Source organism: Armigeres subalbatus, chromosome 3 (assembly GCF_024139115.2).
Source record: "Armigeres subalbatus isolate Guangzhou_Male chromosome 3, GZ_Asu_2, whole genome shotgun sequence".
NCBI classification, from domain to species: Eukaryota; Metazoa; Arthropoda; class Insecta; order Diptera; family Culicidae; genus Armigeres; species Armigeres subalbatus.
The window spans coordinates 412,427,777-412,440,465 of record NC_085141.1 but is presented as its reverse complement, the minus strand read 5'-3'; the positions used below and the strand labels follow the sequence as shown (position 1 = coordinate 412,440,465).

The 12,689-nt window shown below is 38.6% G+C and overlaps 1 long non-coding RNA gene across 1 annotated transcript; it reads left to right on the top strand.

Moving 5' to 3' along the window:
- Positions 1–626: 626 nt before the first annotated feature.
- Positions 627–1,433, top strand: LOC134224217 (uncharacterized). Its single transcript, XR_009982870.1, has 3 exons — positions 627–998; positions 1,058–1,136; positions 1,301–1,433. It is a non-coding gene; the product is annotated as an uncharacterized LOC134224217 (long non-coding RNA).
- Positions 1,434–12,689: the final 11,256 nt, after the last annotated feature.

Here is a 12,689-nt window from a genome sequence, read left to right as displayed (position 1 = left end):
CTACGATGAATTCCTTTGAAAGCGGCAAAAAATCTGGGGTATTGCCTTATCGTCAATGGTATATGCGGCGAAAATGCGGTGATTTATCACAGGCTGCCTCTTCTGTTATTATAACTCCATTGGTCGCAAAACAGTTATTTGACTTCAAAAAAGTGAAATCAGAATTGTGTATATAATGTAAAACCAATTTAATAAAAATTCCGCGAAAAAAAAAATAAAATTTCGTTTCGTTTCGAAAAATTTCGAATTAAATGAACCTTGATTTCATGCACTGAAAGTGCAAAAAGTCGGTTACATACATGCTAGAAAAAATGTCAAATTCGGGTGCGATGCCACACCACTGGGAGAGACGCTACACATGGGAAATGTTTGAGAAATGCGGTTAATAAATATGCTCATAGCAATGAATGAGCATTTGATATGCTTTTCGAATAAAAACATAATATTTCAACCAAACACCAAACATATTCATCGTTTACTGGTTAAGAGCCCGTGCGCGGCGTACGAATGGACTTTGTTCGAGTTTATCGAATCAATATCAATACAATTTTAAATCAGTAACATACCTTAAACTCATTTCTTTTCTACTTTAACCCTTATGCGGCCGACGGGGTACCCGTCCCGAATAGAAATAAATGGTACGCCGAATGGTTGATATTATTGGCATTCCATTCCACTTGTAATCATTTTAAACTGTATGATACTTGTACAATTATATGATTGACAGAAATAAAACCACGATCATATATAATAATTTGCAGATTATACATGTTATAATAAGGATTACCTGATATCATATTATTGTATACGTATCTCACCATAAATAATTTAGATATTCACCAACACAGAAATGAAGTTGTTTCTTTTTCAGTGTGATAGTGACAACCGCATCGGCAACAGATCCAACTGCCATTAAAGTTTTTTTTTCTCGAAGTTAATGGCGGTGTGCATTGTGTTTGTGCGAAAGAAAAACTAAAATTAAACGGATTATAATGCATGTAAGTATAAACTATATTATACAAAACATAAATAATATATATTTATCGTTTATTTCCAGAAATATCAACCTCATACCGGGAAACAGTACGCCATTGCGCGAGCGGATGTGGTTGAGCAGCGAAAAAACGCTTGCGAAGGTGAGAATAGTTTATGATGGTCTTAATAACCATGTTATATAAAAGTCAGCGCTGGCGTTCTAATTATTCCATGGGGCATGCTTATCAAGAAATCGGGGCATGAAAAATGCACATCCAGGACTGATTTCAAGCTGTTATTCATTGTTTTCTTTGATTTCTTATAGGAACATGCAGCACCATCGAAATCTGCGAAGAGGCACTGATTATCATCAAAAATCAATCAACAAAATTTCAATATAATATAAGATGATAAATAATAATTATATAAGATGGTAAATTAAATATAAATAAAACTTGTTTGATGATCATTTATTTATTATAAACTGAGAAAACACCTTCTTAACTATCATATCCAGTATCATAGTTCGCAGAATAATATTATACTTCCTATAATACGGTTATCATATGATTAAATAATTATTACACGCTTTTCAATCTGGATTAAACACTGAATAATTATTTGGTCCGGAATTCGTTTTACGAAATCTCATACTACTAATCTTCTTTGTTAAAATCGATTATACTCCGAATCATTGCAAGAAAAAGAAATGATGATAAACTAATGATATGTGGTAAAATCGCCCAATAAAAATATATGAAAAAATTGGCCTTTTTGAATGGTAACGATACTTAACGACCCATTGAGTGTATCATCTAAAATCGAATTATTATAGACGCTATCATGAATATTATTCGTAGTATAATTATTGTTTGATACTTTTATGATTCCATTAAAATTCTATTACAATTCGCTGTAATCGAAAAACGATAACTAGAAAAATAGATGTATAATATCATTCTATTCGGGTGTTCCTTTTTCAAATTCAAGTGGTGATATTTCAATGAATTTTATAGCTGAAAGCTGAAACTCAGTGACATCTAAGAACTCCATAAAATGTAGCATCTGTGAGAAAATCACGTTGATACAGTGAGGTGGGACGTGGGGAGGGCATCTGATTTTTTTTTACCACGTGGATGGCCGACAGGGTACCCGTGTTCCACTAAATTGATATTTTCATAACTTTGACAATTTTCCACCGATTTAGATAATTTTGACAGTTTTGGAAACAGAAACTTATATGCTTTTTGCCCATAGTCAAGGTTTACAGCTTTTGTCCATGGTTATACATGAAATCTTTGAAGTAAAAATTAAGAGACTACACACGTAACCGAAGGACTATCAACCAGTTTCGAATATATTACATGCTCATTGCGCTTCTTAGAATAGTCGGTGTTCACAGTATACATTCTGGGTCTCCAAAAACCCCTGGAGTAAGGCCTAAGTCACCCAAAAAATCCCTGGAAACGTAACCAAAGGTCTATCGTGTAAATTTTAAAACGGTACATGCTCTTTATGGTGCTTAGCATATAATGCTTTCACAGTATATGTTCCGGGTCATCCAATGACCTTTTCTTAAAACATGTTTGCATTCCAAGTAGTTCTTGTTGCTGTCATTGATTCCAGGTAGTCTACGAACTCCATACAGTCAAGGTCTTCGGATCAATCTCCGTAATGGTGGTAGTTAACGAAGAATAAACCAGTTGCGTGACCCCTTCTTGGTATATGTTTGTATTCAAAGTAGTTCTTGTTGTTGTCGTGGGCTCCAGGTAGTCTACGAACTCCATAGAGTCAAGATCTGTGGATCAACCTCAGTAACGGAGGCAGTTATTGAAGAATAAACAAGTTGTGTGACCCCTTCTTGGTATTTGTTTGTATTCCAAGTAATTCTTGTTGTTGTCATTGGTTACAGGTAGTCTACAAACTACAAAAATTCAAGGTCTGTGGTTCAACCTCCGTAATGGAGGCAGTTAATGAAGAATAAACAAGCTGTGTGACCCCTTCTTGGTATATGTGTATATTCCAAGTAGTTCTTGTTGTTGTCGAGGACTCCAGGTAGTCTACGAACTACATAGAGTCAAGGTCTGGGGATCGACCTCGGTAATGAAGGCAGCGTTTGAAGAATTAAAAAATTTTGTGACCCCTTCTTGATATATGTTTGTATTCCAAGTAGTTATTGTTGTTGTCGTTGGCTCCAGGTAGTCTACGAACTCCATAGATTCAAGGTCGGTGAATCAACCTCCGTAATGGAGGCAGTTATTGAAGAAAAAACAAGTTGTGTGACCCCTTCTTGGTATATGTTTGTATTTCATGTAGTTCTTGTTGTTGTCGTGAGTGCCAGGTAGTCTACGAACTCCATACAGTCAATATCTTCGGATCTATCTCCATAATGGAGGCAGTTATCGAAGAATAAACAAGTTGCGTGACCCCTTCTTGGTATATGTGTGTATTCCAAGTAGTTCTTGTTGTTGTCGAGGACTCCAGGTAGTCTACGAACTCCATAGAGTCAAGGTATGGGGTTCGACATTGGTAACGGAGGCAGTTATTGAAGAATAAACAAGTTTTGTCACGCCTTCATGGTATTTGTTTGTATTCTAAGTAGTTCTTGTTGTCATTGGTTCCAGGTAGTCTACGAACTCCATAGAGTCAAGGTCTGTGGATCAATCTTCGTAATGGAGGCAGCTATTGAAGAATAAACATGTTTTGTGACCTCTTCTTGGTATATGTTTGTATTCCAAGTAGTTCTTGTTGTCGTGGGCTCCCGGTAGTCTACGAACTCCATAGATTCAAGGTCTGTGGATCAACCTCCGTAATGGAGGCAGTTATTGAAGAATAAACAAGTTGCGTGACCCCTTCTTGGTATATGTTTGTATTTCATGTATTTCTTGTTGTTGTTGTGAGTTCCAGGTAGTCTACGAACTCCATACAGTCAAGATCTTCGGATCAATCTCCGTAATGGAGGCAGTTATCGAAGAATAAACAAGTAGCGTGACCCTTTCTTGGTATATGTTTGTATTCCATGTAGCTCTTGTTGTTGTCGTGGGCTCCAGGTAGTCTACGAACTCCATAGAGTCAAGGTCGGTGGATCAACCTCCGTAACGGATGCAGTTATTGAAGAACAACTGGGAGGGATGGAAGGTAGCGGTTTTCCTCCAATACCTTTTCCAAACTTAATCTATTACATGTTGTGCATATGCATAATCGAGTTTCAGACATAGTAATTAATTTCCACTCCGGGTGGCTCAATACCCGGAACATAGGCAATTAACTTTGAATGTACTGAACTCGAAAGGCGATCTCTCTTCGCTTATGTGGTCGAGTTGGGATCTGACGACCAACTGGCCCAATCTCACACAACCCTACTTCATCGAACGCCGTTGGTGATGAAGCAAGTGTGTAGGAGCCAGATAACACTAAATACTCATCCTACTTGGTTGGCATTGTACAAAAACATATATGAGAGAGTTAGTTCTGAGAATGTATTGCGAGAGTTCGGCTACATGCCCGGTGCTGTGAATTTGGTTTCATCAGTACCCGCTAAGCTGCGGAGGACGACGGAGGTCCTTCATAGTTAAGTAGGGAAAACACCTGTCTAGCGTACTGGTTTCGTTGGATCAATCCCCACCGAAGTTCTCTAGATCAATCTCCGTAATGGAGGCAGTTGTCGAAGAATAAACAAGTTTTGTGACCCCATCTTGATATATGTTTGTATTCCAAGTAGTTCTTGTTGTTGTCTTGAGCTCCAGGTAGTCTATGAAATAGAGTCAAGGTCGATGGATCAACCTCCTTAATAGAGGCAGTTATTTGAAAATAAGCAAGTTGTGAGACTCCTTCTTGGTATATGTTTGTATTTTAAGTAGTTATTTTCATTGTCGTGGGCTCCGTAATGAAGGCAAGGCAGAATACGTGAATGTAATCCGTATTTTTTTGTCGAAGAGACGTACAAACTTATCAACAGGTACTCATAAATGATTCATAATAAGCTACAGGCAGTGAAAGTTATTTCATGAAAATCTTCATTGTTTGCGGCAAATTGGGTCGAAAACGTGATAAAATCGGGTTAGGCAAAATCAGGGGTAGACAAAATCTGGGAGTGACAAAATCGGGTCAACCTCATCTGAGTGAATATACGCATTCCTAGTACAGTAGCCGTTCGATAACTGCAAAATGTTTACTTTTCAGTTATCGAATGCCGTTCGATAACTGCAACGCCTTCTAGACGTCAAACGGTTGTCAATCGAACGTCAAATACAAGAAAAGTGCATCTAAATGTGCAGCGCAATGCAGCTGTCATTGAGTCTGACATCGGTTTGAAGTTTAGCGGTCTGATAACTGTAAAACTGTTGCAACTATCGGATTGCAGTTAAATGACTTGCAGTTATCGAACGTCTGCTGTAGTTTTTGTTTTTGCCATGGTACTAGGTAGTCTATGAACTCCATATAGGAATGATCTGTAGATCAACCCACGAACGGAAGGCTGTTGATATATGTTTGCATTTCAAGTAGTTCAAGTTGTTGTCATTAGCTCTGGGCAGTTATTGAAGAATAAACAAGATGTGAAACCTCATCTTGATATATTAGCATTCAAGTAGTTATTGTTGTCTTGTTGTTGTTGGTTCCAGGTAGTAGACAAACTTCATTGATATCACTAATATGAAGTCTATGCTTTGGAAATGCAAAATGTAAATAAATTGGAACGATACAACTTCACGCCGAGAACGTGAGGGAAAAAACGGGCTAATATCGCAAAGATCATGTACCATATTAAAATTAGATTAAGGCCACTCCTCACGGAATCCAAGTTTCAAAGTGCTCGCGTTTTCGGGGGCACACCAATCGATACGGAGGCGGCGCACAACTGTATTTTTTTTTGATTCGCATCGCAGCATGCGTGAAATAATAAAAAATGATAGTTGTGCGTTGCTCCCGTATCGAGTTGTGTGCCCCCGAAAACGCGAGCACTTTGAAACTTGGATTCCGTAAGGAGTGACCTTATAGACCCTCTAGATATTCGTGTAAGCCTTGAAGTCTAACTCCATAAATTTCTAGGATGACCATTAGCATATGCCATGAACGCATTTTATTCATGGGCCCCAAAGGCATGGCCCAAATTTAAAACAGGCTGATATATCTCTGGTGTAGATCCTAATGCCTTACTTCAGGGTTTTCTTGGATGATCATGAACATTTAAAATGGGTGCATTCTATTCTACGTACTATAAATGGCATGTATAACTATTCAACTAGGCCGAAGGAACTCTGGTTACGCGTGAAGTTCTTGCTGTTCTCTTGGAGACCCATGAACATATGCAATTAAAGCGGTATATTCTATGTACCAAAAAGGGCATATGCCACTTTTGAAACAATCCGAAAGGTTACGTGTGAAGATCCTGAGGCCTATTTTAGCATTTTCTTGGAAGACCATAAACATATGCAATGGACGTATTCTATTCTATGTACCACAAAGGGCATGTACCACTTTTGAAACAAGCCAAAAGATCTCTGGGTACCCATGCAGATTTAAAGGCCTATTTCAGGGTTTTCTTAGATGACCATGAACCTATGCAATGGACGCGATCTATTCTATGTACCACAAAGGGCATGTAACACTTTTGGAAAAATCTGAAAGATCATTGGTTACGCGTGTAGATCTTAAGGCCTTTTCCAGGGTTTTCTTGGATGACCATGAACATATGCAATAAAGGCGTTCTATTCTATGTACCACAAAGGGCATGTACCAGTTTTGAAACAATCTAAAAGTTCTCTGGATACGCGTGTAGACCTGAAGGCCTTTTCCAGGGTTTTCTTGGATGACCATGAACATATGCAATGAAAGCGCCAGAGGACTTATCCGAGAGATTTCTTTGATTGCGCAGAACATATGTAGTGATCACATTTGATTTCAAGATGCGCAAAGAGCATGTACCACTCTTGAGACAAGTCCATAGACCCATGGTTACGAGTGTAGACCTTAAGGCCTTACTCCAGAGATTTCTTGGATGACTCGGAACATATACTGTGAACGCATTCTATGCTAAGTACCACAAAGAGCATGTACCGTGTTTGAATTTGCATAATAGGCCTTTGGTTACGCGAGTAGATCTTTAGGCTTTACTCCAGGGATTTCTCGGATGACTAAGACTTCATTTCAGGGATTTTTGCATTACCCGAAGCATATACTGTAAACACCTTCAATTCTAAGAAGCGCAAAGAGCTTGTAGCATATTTGAAACTGGCTGAATGGCCTTTGGTTACGCGTGTAGACTCTTAAGCCTTACTTCAAAGATTTCTTGTATAACCATGGGCATATGCTGTAAACTTTGACAATAGGCAAAAAGTATATGAGTTTCTGTTTCCAAAACTGTCAAAATTATCCAAATCGGTTGAAAATTGTTGAAGTTATGAGAATATCAATTTAGTGGAACACGGGTACCCTGTCGGCCATCGACGTGTGTTTTTTTTGTTGGCCGCATAAGGGTTAATATTGTTTACCCCAATCTCCAATTAATTATAAAAAACAATTTCAGCTCCTTAACACCCAATGCCACTAGGAGAAATCTTTTGTATAATTGCAACGCGAATCGTATTCAAATATACAATATAATTAAGGGTATGCGATAACACACTTTTTCCTAACGAAACGAAACGAAACGAAATTCAAAATGTCTATGTTGATTCGGATCGAAACGAAACGAAATATAGATTTACTTTTGAGACTTCGAAACGATACGACATTGCGACTTTCATGCACAATCATGCACTTTAACAGCAGTGGCTCAAGATTCATTTTTAAAACAGTCGAGATTCAATACCGCTGTTATACCGCTCCGTTCTATTTTCTGCAGATTTGAACCACGAATGAATCACGAGATTCAAATATTTTTCAATTGTTTTGGTGCATGAATGCGTCATTTTATGTACGGATCAATCCACTTTGCATTTACCGCGCCTTCCTCAGCAGCAACATAATCATTTCATTTAATGGAAAAACAATCAAACATGAATAGAACACTGCTGGGGAAGCCTGTGAGTTTGTTCTATTTTGGCTCATATTCAAACTAGAATAGTATTCGAAAATTTGCAACCAAACTGAATCACTACTGATTTCACTCTAATCTATCTATTTTGTGATTGTTGCGCATCGTAGACAAACATTGGTGTATCCCTCGTCATCCTTTCGAAAAAACCGAAGACTGCGTATATAAAGATTCGTTCCCAATGTAGAACAGTTGTAAGGAATATACTTTTCAAGATTTTTACCATGCTGACTCGAAAATATTATATTAATTTCAGAGGAATATTATTTTCGTATGATAAATAAGTTAAAATGGATAAAAGACGAACATTTCATCCAAAATCAAATAAATAAATAAATCAAATGAGATTTCATAAAATATAAATTGGTTCGTAACGACATAGGAGAGACCTTCTTTTGGATGCAATCCATCAGTTTGAAAAACAATGTGAAAAATTGATATTGAAAGATAAATATCATCATACTTTGGCTACAGTCTTTGTAGTCTTGGGAAAAAGTGTTATAATTTTCTGATCATATGGTATTTGTTTACACTTGAAAATGACATAACGATGTTCCCGTTCCCAATTATAACAGTTTTGGCTCATCAAAAGGGGTCAACTTTTGGATTGGATTTTGTTCGAAGATCCACTTATGTTATGTGCTTTTACCAACGAAAACAAGCGCAGAACACCGAAGGATAATTTAAATGTTCACGCCTCAAAACCAGAAAACTAAATGATCATCATTTATTTTCACTGTTCTAATAATCTAGAATTCCCTGTCAGCCTACTGAGATTATATTTCAAATTTCTTCTCATTAGTTTTTCAGCATGCCGGCATTTCAAATGCCTACTACGATTGAATTTCAAATTAGTTATCTTTTTTTTTTATTATTTTCATTTTTACATATTTTAGTTTATTTCATTATTTTTATCATGAAATAAGAAATACGTTCCACTTTATCCATCAATGTAACCAACAAATGCAAATGCTTTTTTCAGGCTTACTTTATTCCCCACACCTGGCTTCAAGAATAGGGCACTGCACGGACTGCTTTGTCCCTTTCTCGCTGCTAAGAAATTAGAAAACAACAAGGCCAGTAAACGTCAAAATTTATGAAGAACGAAAGAAAAAGAAATGTGTCCGTGCAGTGCCCTATTGTCCTTATCCCTATCTGCAGGAGATAAAATACTGCGTTTATTTTTTTAAAGCTAGTTTGGAAAGATTTTTGTTGCGACCTCTGCAAACTACGATTATCTATTTTTAAAAAATCTACATATTGACACCTGATAGATTATTAAAAACTTCATTGAAATCCGATTCCTTTGCTAGATGCAAGAAGACAGATGATCATTGTCTTCTTATTTACAAATAGAGACAAACGCTTGTTGCGAGTAGATTTCAGAATAGAAAAAGCGAATGTGCTCCGCAACGTACAAGGCTATTTAAGCCAACCAAATATATTATGGAATGAACATATCTTGAAAACAGAATAAAAGTTTTTTTAATATCATTATAGGGTGGCGCATTTGCACTCGTATGGTTTTGTTTCGAATGAAAATGCAAAAAACAAAAACGACATAAATAAAATTCACAATACAAAACCTCGCGATTTGCACAACGAGCTCAAACTTGTTGAGAACTACACTGCCCATGATCGCATATTTGTAACATTTTCATTTTGTTTGATTTTTTAAATTGTTTGTCAATCCTCCCCACAAACTCAATCATTTCCAACTTACCACAGATAAGCAAGATAGTAAAGCCTATTTTACTATTATGGGATAAGATGCAGTGAATTGAGCTTTCTGAACGATTCACAGGCTTTTTACAAAATGAACAAAAATGCGAGTGTTACAAATATGCGATCATGGGCAGTACATTGCAGTGTGTGATTTGAAGCGGAATATACTGCCGAAGTGTTTATATGTTGTCGTTGTCTCTGAGTCAATAATTGAAATTTAAGTCGCTTAGTGGGGTATGTCATTGCTCTATTGTAAAACCGTGCTATGAACGGTTGCGTTCAATTCTCCGAGTTCGGTCTGGAATTAATTATTTCTTAATTCGGAATCCTGGAAGTTATTAACCATTAAATCTGCGAGGTGGCCGGGCCTCAGCATCTCACAATTACCAAAGATTTCAAAAACATAGCTTTCAAAATCCGCTTGCGACCAAGAAACGTTCAACAAAACTTTGAAGAATGTCATGATTTTAATGTCATGTAATCAATTTCTCAAAATCTATTTGTTTTAGTTTGATTTGATTTTATTCAAAAATATCTCGCCTTTATTTAAGATTACTTATAAAACTCTACTTGTCATGACTTTCTTTTTTGTTTAGCGTTAAAGTTTGTACTAAATTACAAGTCTACAATTATTGCATGTTTTGCCACCCACATTGATTTATGAAATAATACGCCCAAAAATTTCACCTATACCGACCACAGGCATTTTACCATCGGCATTTTACCAGCTTGCAAAAGCCGCAGCAAAACAAAAGAAATGGCATACCGCCCGTTGATTGTATGTGACCCTAACTAATTTAATTATTCCTGCTCAAAAGCACCTGAATATCACAAGATCAAAGAAACAAGACTGAAATCTCTTCAAACACCGCCCATCCAGATCGTTGAGTTTTCCAACATGCCCTTTGTTCGATCGCACAGCAGCAGATCACAAGCAAACACACGCATCTTCGGTGGAAATGGATGTGCCCTGGTTGATGTTGTTCCGCCATCAACCTGTGCACTGCTTGCCCGCCCGCCGTCACCACTTTCCATGTCCCTTTGTTACTGCACTTTATCTCTGTTTTTGCTTTCGCTTATCCATCGTAGAATCGTTACCGTCTATCGAACCGAGGAGGCGACAAAAAACAAAAGCAAATGGGAAAATAAACCAATGCAAGAATACGACAACATCTCACGGCGGGCCCTATCTGCGGCTCCTAGCCGAAAGTTGCCCTCCCAGAAAGGCCATCGGAAATGGATGGATTCAGCCGTTTGGATATTTATTCGACCGCAAAACATCTAACAAGGGCTGTTAATTTGGGTACTTTTTACTTTTCGGAATGATATCGGAGCCTTGTGGTTAATTAATTTAGCGAACACCTGTTATGATGCGGCACTTCACAATTATGGTACCACCCTTTACAAAGGAACTGAATTTATTGCATTCATAAGCAGAAGTAGACCATTAGAAGTCAATGCGACTGTCCTTCAATTTATCACCAGAAATACAATGCCTGTTCGTAGTTGAACGAGTTCCAAAAATATTCGGCGCGTTCGCTGGCTGATTCACGATTGTTAATGTCGTCGATTTCTCTCCCACTTGATCAGTGCTGGCTGGCTGGCTGGTGCCACGTCGCACCACCACCGCCGTCCGCCTCTGTCAGGTTGCTCGTGAGCTTCGGTTTTGAGAAAAGTGCGATACACTATCTCGTCAAACCGTGTTCCGACAGATGACGGACGCGCGCGAACCACGGAGATACGAACAACAAAAGCGACAACAACGTATAAGCGATGAAGATAAGCTTAATTTGGAGTGTGCGCTTGGGTCGGTGATCCCCACCGCACCGCATCTACTCCATCATCGTTGTGGGGCTGTGGACCCGAAAAAAAATGAATGAAAAGGTTCAGCAGCTGTCCCGGCAAAGTAACCGCGTGTTTCTTCCACTACAAATATTTTCGGAACCGACCGCAAGTGGATTGCGCGCTCTGCTTTGTTTTGTTTACGATTGACACTCGCTTGCCCGCCTGTTTCGGTTTACGATGCGGGCGCAGTTTCAGTAAGAAGTTAATTAATGATAGCGACACTGTTCCCCATTGGAACTGGGTATCGTTCGGAGTGGGAACTTGGTAATAGTACCCTAATCATCAGATTGCAAAGTCAAGCGTAGAGGGCTGACAAAACGACATTGTTGTTTTATGAAGATCTAAGTTCAGATCGTGAACAACTGGTGCTTGAATAATTTGAGACTTTTCACTGCCTTTTGATAGAAAACGCTGACTCTACCAAATTCCGATCAAAGTCGTCTCACAGTGGTATTAATAATGTTTCGACTTAGGCCCTTGCGAAACAACAATGTCGCATTGCCCAGTCGGTCGATGCGATTTAAGAGGTTGTTGTTACCTCGCTGACAAATTGGCTACAGACTAGAGGGGTTCGTCGCCCGGAATTATCTGGGCGCATTCACGTCTTTCGATTCATTTCCATCCGCTCAGTTCAGTGATGGCACCAAAATCTGACCCGAAATACAGAATTGGATAATTAACTGCTGGCGATGGTATCGACTCATTAATATTCCAGCTATTTCCAAGGTCCCACTTGACTAAGCGATCATCGGCAAAGCCGGACGCTGGAAAAAAAATCTGTTGATCCCCAAGGCGGTGCGGTGTTTGTCTTAATGCGGTCTCCGCTACCTGATTAGTCATTCGGAAGAGGCGGCAAACAAACGAATATCCAATTTGGTACCAGCGCAGCGGTAAGTGAACTTTTCGGATGTTTTGACCGAATTGTGTCAATTTTTCGTTTCTCTCCATTGGGGTGTGTCGGTCCGGTTGGTACACGTCTACGAAGAAAGTGCAGATCTGTGGATCCGATAAGTTTCCGGATCACAAGCCCGAGAACACGGTAACAAATCAGCGAAAGAGAGAAAAAGAGCCTTGGAGGGTAACGGTTTTTGGCATCCGAATGTATTTG